The sequence below is a fragment of the Perca fluviatilis genome, chromosome 20 (genome assembly GCF_010015445.1).
Source record: "Perca fluviatilis chromosome 20, GENO_Pfluv_1.0, whole genome shotgun sequence".
NCBI lineage: Eukaryota > Metazoa > Chordata > Actinopteri > Perciformes > Percidae > Perca > Perca fluviatilis.
Window position 1 is genome coordinate 15354042 of NC_053131.1, and position 9762 is coordinate 15363803.

Sequence of the window (9762 nt, forward strand, 5' to 3'; positions counted from 1 at the left end):
CTGTGCAGTCCCTCGGTGTGTGTGTGTGTGTGTGTGTGTGTGTGTGTGTGTGTGTGTGTGTGTGTGTGTGTGTGTGTGTGCGTGCGTGCGTGCGTGCGTGCGTGCGCTTCCACATGTGGATGTGGAAGTTGGGTGAGTGGGTGGTGGGGTAGCGGGGTATCTAGGGGTTAGAGAGTTTGGAGAGGTGAGGTGGTGGAGGGGGTGCTGAGGGTGTTTAGTCCTGAGAGGAAACATTAGCAAAGCGAGGAGGAAAAGCTGCCAAATTAACTTCTCACCCTTTCAATCACACCCCTGAGAGTTCCTGTCCCATTTTACTTCTGCCGATCTGGCTCCACTTTTTGGATGAAGGAGTTGTTCCTTTTTCATCCATTTTTCCTTTTTTTTTTTTTTGCTCCTGCACTGTAGAGAAACATTGGACCCTCAAACCAACCCAAGCGCAACCTTATGACCCTCTACACCCTTCCCCATGCATCTCGTCCCCCCTGTTGCACCCTTGTTTCACCCACCGGACAAAACGGACTACAAACACTAGTTCCGCAGCCAATCAGCTTGCAGGACCTCCCTCTGCCTCCGCTCCTGATTCTGCAGCAGCGTAAGGGCTTCAAACATGCCTGTCCAAAATAACAGTAATGTGTCAGGAATCAAACTCATACCTTGTTAAATACATCCACTCTCAAACACTGGCCAACAGACTGAATTGAGCCCCAGAGACAAGAGAAAATCGCTCAATGTATCACATCATTCCAGGGAGAGAAAAAAAAACGGCATTAATGTGAGTTTAAAAGATCACCAGAGGAGTGGAGCAGATGGTCTTTCGTGACTGGTGCTTTTGTAAAGCCATCCATGTGCATTCAGATCAACCCACTCCAGCCTGAGCAGCATGGTCTGGAGTATGGTAATGCAGTTCAGACCTCTCTCCTCCTCTCTGTCGTTCTCTCCCGCCCTCGCTGACATTCCTACACAGAGCCGTTCTGGCCTAATTTGTTTGTGTTTGTGCATTTTTTTCAGCTTTCTGTTTTGCCTGCTTTCTTTTCTCGCTCCCTCGCAATCATGGACCAGATGAGGTGGTTGGTTCCTCCTCTTTAGGTCCCTTCAATTTAAAATAGATGATTAGAGTCATTCTGCAAGACAAATGTAACTTTTCTGGACGCTCTAAATCTGTTTAGGCACATTTAATAGTGTCAATTATTGTGGGGCCAGACGGGGGACTTGGGCCTTTCTGTAGTCAGGGCCCTTAATAACATTGGTTACAATGAGAAGCAGATGCTGACCCGCTTGGTCCCTTTGAAAAAAGACATTTGAGTAGCTCTGCTTCTAATTTATGAGCCCCCCTCCACATCTGGAATTCTTTATAATTAAAACATAAACCCCAAAGTTGTACTTCCACCTGTCAAACGTTGAGAAGATGAACATAGTAATGGGCTTCTCCTGCATTGGTGGAGAGATGAAGAGACTGGTTTTGCTTGTTCTTTTATTAAGGGAGGGAAACGGGGCAATAAGGGGGTGCAAAGAGAGGCTTTCTTTTGTGATTGTTTAGCTTTATGGCAAGGTCTGGTGCACTGTATAATTCCAATCTCTGCAAGTTTAACCTAAGATACTGCAAAAACGTCCACTAAACTGAGATAGAGGTTAGCATATTAAAATCACACTTTGGTTGTGTCTGGGTCAATTATAGGGAACAAAAACATGAAGAAATGTGCCATTTTTTTCCTTTTGAAGTCTTTTTTTCTCTTGAATCGGGTTCAAAGTGATGAGAGACAAAAGCATTATGGCGAGACGGAAACAAAGATTTCTGATCTCACACTCAATGCGACCAGGAAGCATCACGTTCCAGCTTAATAGATTTCCTCTCCATGTATTAGCTTGTAATGAAAGCAAAGAAATGGATTTGCCATGGCTGGTGAATAACATAATTGCCCATAATAGGGTTTGTTCCAACAGATCAATAGGACCTACATGTGTGAGTGCTGAGTGTGTGTTCATGTGTACGTGCCTGTGGAGGTGTGCGAGCGCAAAGCCTCTCAGACTTAAAGCTGCCTTCATTAAATCGAATTAAGATCCTGCACCCAGCAGATTAATTTTCTTTGTCTTTTTCTTCTCCTTTCTTCCTCTCCTTCCTCCTCCTCACACCCTCCTTCTAAGACAAAAGCAGCTGTGAGAGGGGCCGTCGAGCTTGTGGAGGTTGGAGAGTGCAGCTCGTGCAGTTAATCCTGCTGTGAGTATGGCCATGAGGACAGCATTCCTTCCATTTTCTCTGCCATTACCAGATCACCATAATTAAGTCTTCAGTGTTAACAGGGCACCGAACAGAGAGCTGATCCGCACCAGCTTCCTGTGGCTACTGCTAGAAATGAGGAGGGGGTCCCACATGCTGAGTATAGCAGAAAAGGGCTGTCTGGGAATCTACACCCAAATGCACACCTGCAACACCTGCAATAAGACTCATGGACATCCGAGCCTACATGGATGAACACATGCCAGACCACATGAAAACACAGCCATAGTTTTAATTCCCAAAGTGAAGGTCAGCATCCTGTAGGTGTTATGCTCCTCATGGGGTCCTCGCAAATCTTCCTCATCACTCTCCTATAGGCAACCCTCTGTTGCTACTGTCAACTCACACTGTCGGCTGTGATGAAGGGAGGCGACATTGTCTGCAGGTGTGAGGCCGTTAAAACCAGACCAAAGTAGTTCCCAATAACAACATAAAATGCACAGCCTCAAAGGAGATGGAGGCGGGTGTTTTTTAAAAGGGAGGAGGTTATGCTGTTGTCCTAGGGGGAGAGAAATGAGCACAGTGTGTGACAGGTTTGGGAAAAGAGCAGGGCAGCAGGGAGGAGAAAATGAGCTAAACAAGGCGGACGGAGATTAAGAGGGCAGACTGTGAGTTGTGCACAAGAAAAAGGGGGAAAAGTGGCAGAAAAATGGGGTGAAAGGAGGGGAAGGGAAGCAGGGCGAGTTACTACGCAGGGAGGTAGAGGGAGCGAGAGAGAGGAGGGCCTCTTTGTGGATCATTGACAGATAATGGGCTCATTAGGCCAAACGTAGCTTAAAAAGGCTGTGGCTCTCTAAACAAACAGAACAGGCGCTGAGGAGACGGACTTAAGGGCCCGACATGGAGAGAGATATAATGAGGCCCTCCGCCCCCGTCCTGCAGAGCAAAGGGAAGCCTACCAACAGGCTGCCCGCGCAAATTCCCCAACGATCAGCCAACCTGCTTCAACCAAAGTATCACTCAGCTTCCTCACCTCCTCTGATTGTCTATGCCTCAATTTGATTTTCTTTTTTCTTATTTCTGACTATTTGGGTACGTTGGCAGGTGTGTTTTTTTTAAAATATGCAAACATATATTTTCCTCTATGTTTTGGCCCTCTGTCCACACTAAGCTTTTCAAAAATAGTCTCCACAGTGAATATTTTTTGAAAATGCACAATTGCTCTTCACAGCTGGGGTTAGGTCTTTTGTAAGGTTGTGGTTAGGCGTTGCAGAGATAATTGGTTGGAATTAGGATAGGGTTGGTGTGAGATTTCGCATCACAGAAAATGACTGGTTGGGGTCAGGGATAAATTTGATTGACAAATTAATTTGGACGAAGAAGAAGAGCATTTGCTGTGTTTCAGAATGTATGTGTACAGTAGACAGAGATTCTTCCCAAAACCTGAAAACAATAGTGTGGATAGTCGTTTTGACACATAAATGCTGTTTTGGAGCCTGCTTAATGTGGATAAATTCATAACCTCACAAATACAAACAATTCTCAACTCCCCTTGCTGCACTTTGTGGCCTGGCCCACACTTTAGCCACCCACGTCTTACTCACTGCAAGCGAGTCTGTTTGTTGACGAGTGGGAAATACTAACTTTGACTCATGCATCAGATCGTATCTACTTCAGAAAACACCTGGAGTTATTTATTTTCCATCACCTTATAAAAAGCATACGCCATAGTGCTTTATTATTCACTCATTAGGCTAAGCAATCCAGTACTCTCCCCAAGGAGCAATACTGCAAAGAAAAACCCTCAAGTGGTGCAAATAAAATGTTACCGAGAAGGCAGAAGAAATGTGAGCTGCAGTGTTAAATGCTTGTGGTAAAAGGATGCTGTTCCAACAAAGACGTTTGTGGGAAACTTGAATTCCTATTAAGCAATTGGGATGCGAGTTGCATTGCCAGAAGGGGAAAGGCCTTCACTTGTGTTCACTCAGATGCCACTTACAGTAAAGAACCATCTCTATACAGCAATTGCTTTGGTGAATAACAAATTCCTTTAGAGGTCCAAATTGATATTGTATGACACCGCATGCGATTGAAGTGCTCCACTGTAGCATACTATTAGGTACCATGGCTGTAAGCAATAACAGAGCAGTTCGCCTTGAACTCCTTTGTAATCAACTCAGAGGAACGTTAACACAGAGCATGGCCATCCAACCATTGAAACTGTCTCAAGATTTATAGTGAGAAGAAGTAAAGAGGCTGCTGTCTCCAGGAAACCAAAATATCTTCCTCTCCTTTCCCATTACAGAATGTTTGCCTTTGTTTTCCCTTTATTAATACCAATATATTACACTGGGGGAAAGCAGGAGAGCATTACTTGGAAGGACAGGATAAAAAATGGAGGTATTGTAAAGGAGGCCGGGGCAGTTTCTGTTCATCTCCAGCTGCTTCCCTGCTCATCACGCTGAGAACTAACATGAAACACACTCACGCTACGTCCTCCTTTCACACACATCTGACATCCATTAAGAATACTGATGGAGGACCAAGCCTCCGAGGGGACTTGCGGTCCCATCTCTCAGCTCCTCTCGTAGAAAAGAAAGAAAGGGAAGGGGGAGGAAGAAAGAGATTGAAAAAAGGGAATATTTCTGACAACTAGATATTGGTCCAAACTTTTTCTGCTCTACTTTGGCACCCAACCACTTCAACATACGAATGTTTTTTTTCACCAAGCTAATATAAAACAACATGTACAATTTGGAGGTAGATACATTTTTAGCACGACTCACAGTGAGATTGCTCCTTCTGTTTATTTCTCATAATACCATAGTCCAATCAATTCAACAACACATAGCTAAAAATCTGCTACACAGGGCAAAACAGGAAAGGTAGTGAAAAAGAAATATGAACAGATGGAGCACTGGAACAGTAACATAAAATGACATACCACAGAGTGTTGTGGTATGTCTTTCTACTTTACCATTGACAATAAACAGAATAGAAATAAAAGACACTGACATCACTCATAACAAATAGACAGACTAGTAGACAAAAATAATATATATATGTATGTATGTATATATATATATATATATTATATACTCTGCTAAATTATATATATATATATATATATATATATATATATATATATATATATATATATATATATATATATATATATATATATATATATAATTTAGCAGAGTCTGGATCGTACCCCATCTTTGAGGGTCCCTGGGCCATTCTGTAAAAACATTCCAAAGCTGTCTGTGGGATATGTCTATTCCCTGGGAACTTTTCCCCACTCAGATAAGTCAACCCTGACAGTGTGAAACATCATCTGAAAACACTGAGGATCGGCCCAACACATGTAGGTCTCCGTGCAGGGCCACAGAGGTCCTAAGGGCAGAACACTCACCTTGTAAATGACAGGCAGATCTAAAAGAGAAAGTGTTCTCAGGGACAATGTGTTAGACATCGCCTTTGTGCGTATATAGGGATTGTCATCCTTCCTGGAAGATAGGCTAAAAGGCAATTATTGTGAAAGCAGTGCAGCACAGACTTTAATGCAGGTACACACAGTGACAAACAATGTTTGTCTGTTAAATTAACTTAATTAGCTTAACTTAAAACTTAAAACTGTAAATGGTTCTGTTCGATAGTAACCAAACCCACATACCAGTATCTCTAAAGCTCACTTATTAACATGTTATATCTTGTGTCTTAATCGATACAAAACTGACCTGAAGAAAGTCCATATCCATGCTAGCTGTCCTCCCCTGTTTCCAATATTTATGCTAAGCTAACAGACTGCTGGCTGTAGCCTTATCTTAATGGACATACTGTAGGCCTATGAGAGTGGTATCAACCTGCTCAACTAACTGTCAGCAAGAAAGCAAATCAGCATATTTTCCAAAATGTCAAACTATTCCTTTAAAAAGTCCCTTTTGGCAAGAGAACAAGTTTAGCTGAAAAAAAGGCTGATATATAACAAGTGTGTAGATTGAAGAGGCTAACATTGGTAGAAAATGAGCTGAAGAAGATGTTTGTCTAAACAAGGTAACACTAGCTCCCTGTTGGATGTGTATAAAGCTGAGTGAGAGGAACATCGCCCTGCTGTCTCCTCTACTTGTTTACTTCAGCATGTTACCCCATCGGGCCACCCCACATGGACCCCCACACACATCGACCCACAGCCCGCACAGGCAAACAGAGGGATAAAGAGAAGGATAGTGTGAAAGAGAGGAAAGACACACCTCATTAATCTTCCTGGCACTTTCCACTCCACGGCTGTCTGTTTCACCAGCAAGTTTACTTTCACGTGGAGGTGACAGAGACTGATACTTAAACGGCTGCCTTAAAATGCAAAATGTTCAACGTCACCCACAAGTAATAATTTACACAGTTTGTAATTTAAACACCGTCCTATCTTTTTTTTTTTTACTTTTTCCTTCCCTGCTGCATTGCTCATTTATGGAATTCCCAATATATGTTTGGACAAATATTTTTTTCTACTGGCTGGCATGTTAAGAAGTGGGGCTAGTCTATTATGATGTGTTGAAGAGACAACACATCATAACAGACTAGCCCCACTCCTTAACATGCCAACCAGTAGAAAGAGAGCACATCAAAACTTACTTATGTACAGTTACTGAGTTTTCTTGATAAGTTTTGTGGTCTAAAGATGGCCCTCCTGAAGTGCTCTGTCTCACTCGCGCCAAGTAATTTTACTCAAGTGAAAGACTTCTGTCTGTAGACACAAACCAGGCTGGCCAACTTGTCCACCTTATAAAACAGTGTGGCATGTCTGTTTGTTCTATTAAAGCAGACAAAAACAAATGTTTCAAGGAAGCAGTGGTCTGGTGGTGCGTTTAAGTGTCTGACATTTCCGGAAATACACTTGTTCGCTTTCTAGCAGCGGGTTAGACGAGAATATCGATGTGACTCCCCTGAGTCTTGTCCTCACTCTGAGGTTTCCAAGCGGCCAGCTGAAACTCGAGGAAGTCACTGTTCCTGACCAAGAAATAGTCTGGAACATAACTCCACATAAAACCGCAACTTGTAACTTACACACTTAGTTTTTGCAACGGATTAAACAAAAAAGATACAGCATGTTAGTTAGTGAGCTTAAGAGGTGGAGAGAGGTGGAAAGAGGTCGAGCCAGGCTAGCGGGTTTCCCCAGTTTCCAGTCTTTAAGCTAAGCTAAGCTAACAGTCTTCTGGTCCCAGCTTCAAATTAAATGCATACATTTGAGAGTGGTATCGATCTTCTTTTGTTCTTCGTTTAAATCTCAACACGAAAGCAAATAAAGTGTATATCCCAAAATGTTGCACTATTCCTTTAACCTTGGTTGCGCAGTATGCAACTCTTACCTGCTTAAGTATTTATTTATTATTTATTTTTCAAGTCAAATAGCAAAAGAGACAGCAACACAATTAACAAACAATAGACTTTTTAAGAAGCCTCACCCGTAAGAACACATTGTAATTAAAATACCATCACATATAAAGGTGTATTATTCTTGTCAAGCTCACATTTTCTCACACAAACAAACACGGGGACAGCAGTCAGGCAGCCCATCCCCGGCCAGGCTCCAGTGTGGAGGGATATCAGACTTGTGAATTGCAGCTGGGAGTCTGAATGACAATGGGTCTGGGAGCCCTGAAGGAGATCGTTATGGGCAGCGGGACCAGGCAGCGGCTGCCGTGAGCTGGAGTCAACAGCTCCAATCACCCACCTGGAACCTGGAGCCCAGACAGCCGGGGGGAGGTGGAGCCGCTGGCCTGACCCCCGGCTGCAGGCTGCAGGGACAGAGGAGCCCCAGCCCAGACGGATCAACCAGGACTGTGATGTCTCTCTGCTTTAAGTCCCGCCCTGTTGGTGACCTGCATGTGCCCCTCCCTTCCATTATATTTGCCCCAAACCAGCCTTGTTAAATTCCCCTTTACTCTCATCTACTACCAGCTCCTCCTATTCAGGACCATTTTGACCACACCCAGCTATCCCCACCTAAAAACTGCTGTGCTCCAGTTTAATCACCTCTGTATGTGGGTGGAGGCGGGTGGGGGCTTTTGGGGGGTGGAGGCGAAAACCACACATTACATCATGTATTTACTTTTCCAGGGTTGCTAGCAAGTGACATGGAGAGTGGAGCTAGGGGTGAAAGGTGAAGGATTCAGGAGTAAATGAGTCATGACCAAAACCAAAGGGTTGGATTCTGAGGACAAGGTTGCTTAAACACCAAAAGGTGCACAACACCTCCACAAAGACACTAACATATCTGTGGTTGGAGGGTAAAACGTTCACACGAACACCTGGGGTTCGTGTGATTGCTACGGACAAATTTCTAACCTAATCCTCAGAGGCTTCCCAGATGTACACGTCTTGAACATTACCCCATAATGTTTCCCAGAATACAGAGCAAGCACTTTGAGATTATTTGCTATTAATGAAAACAATTAGGGGCTCAGGCTTTTGGTAGCCTGCCAACTACTGTTTCAACATTTTTCCTTCCTCGCAAGTGGAATTTGAACTCTCTAAATTGCTTCCCTTTAGTAACAATGCCGTAAACACCCTCCAATCCCCTCTCACACATCTGCCCATTGTCAACATCACCTCAGTAACTGCTAGTGACATGTGCCACAGATCGGCCTTGTAGTGCGTCCAACCACCCAACCATAGCGAGGTGGTGCAGCTCAGAGAGACCAAACAGGCCCAGTAAAGTCAATCAGCAGACTGTTCCATTTACCGTGGGTGTGGGATTTTTTTTATTTCAATCGAGGGATCCTCCATTCTGAGAAAACAGGCAGTTAAGAGAGGGTGAAACAGAGGTAAAAAAAAAAAAAAAAGAAAGATATAGGAGGTAAGGAAGAAAAGTAAAGCAAAAAACAACAGAATAAGGGTGGATGGACTTCCACTCATTCATCTCCCATGTCCCAGCAACCTTTGCCTGTCTGTTGGAGCGGCAATGGCCCGCGCGGAGACATCAAGCACATTCCAAGAGTTGGCCCAATTACGGGCAGATGAGGGGCAGTTCTCTTTGTTTAAGAACAAAGTCAGAAGTGACACAACTGGTCTTTAAAGGGAGCTCTCACAGCCATGGCTGAGGAGAGGGGGGCCCAGCGGGTGGGGGAGGTGACCAGCTGGTTATAAATATCTATTTGGTCAGTTACTGGAAGGAAAATTTGCAGTTTGTTTGTCATCCACTCATCCAGGTGGTGGGCCTGGTTGCAAAACATCAGAGCAGAGAGAGAGGGGGGGGGGGGGCAACCTGTTTCAGTTTGACTGCCAGAGATGAGGAATTTGACAAATTTGTATATGAAAGCCACATGTCATTCTCTAGTGTAAACCTGCAGTGAGAGAAAGCTCTTGGCGAGATCTTATTGCATACTTAACCCAGTAATTATTCTGGCCATACAGATTAAATATTGCTGCAATGGGAATTAGTCTTGCACTCATAATTACGCAATGGTGGAGCAATTTACAATGACTATCATCTGGAAAATACCAATATCACAAGGTTCGTGTTGAGTTGACTGGGATTGCAGAAC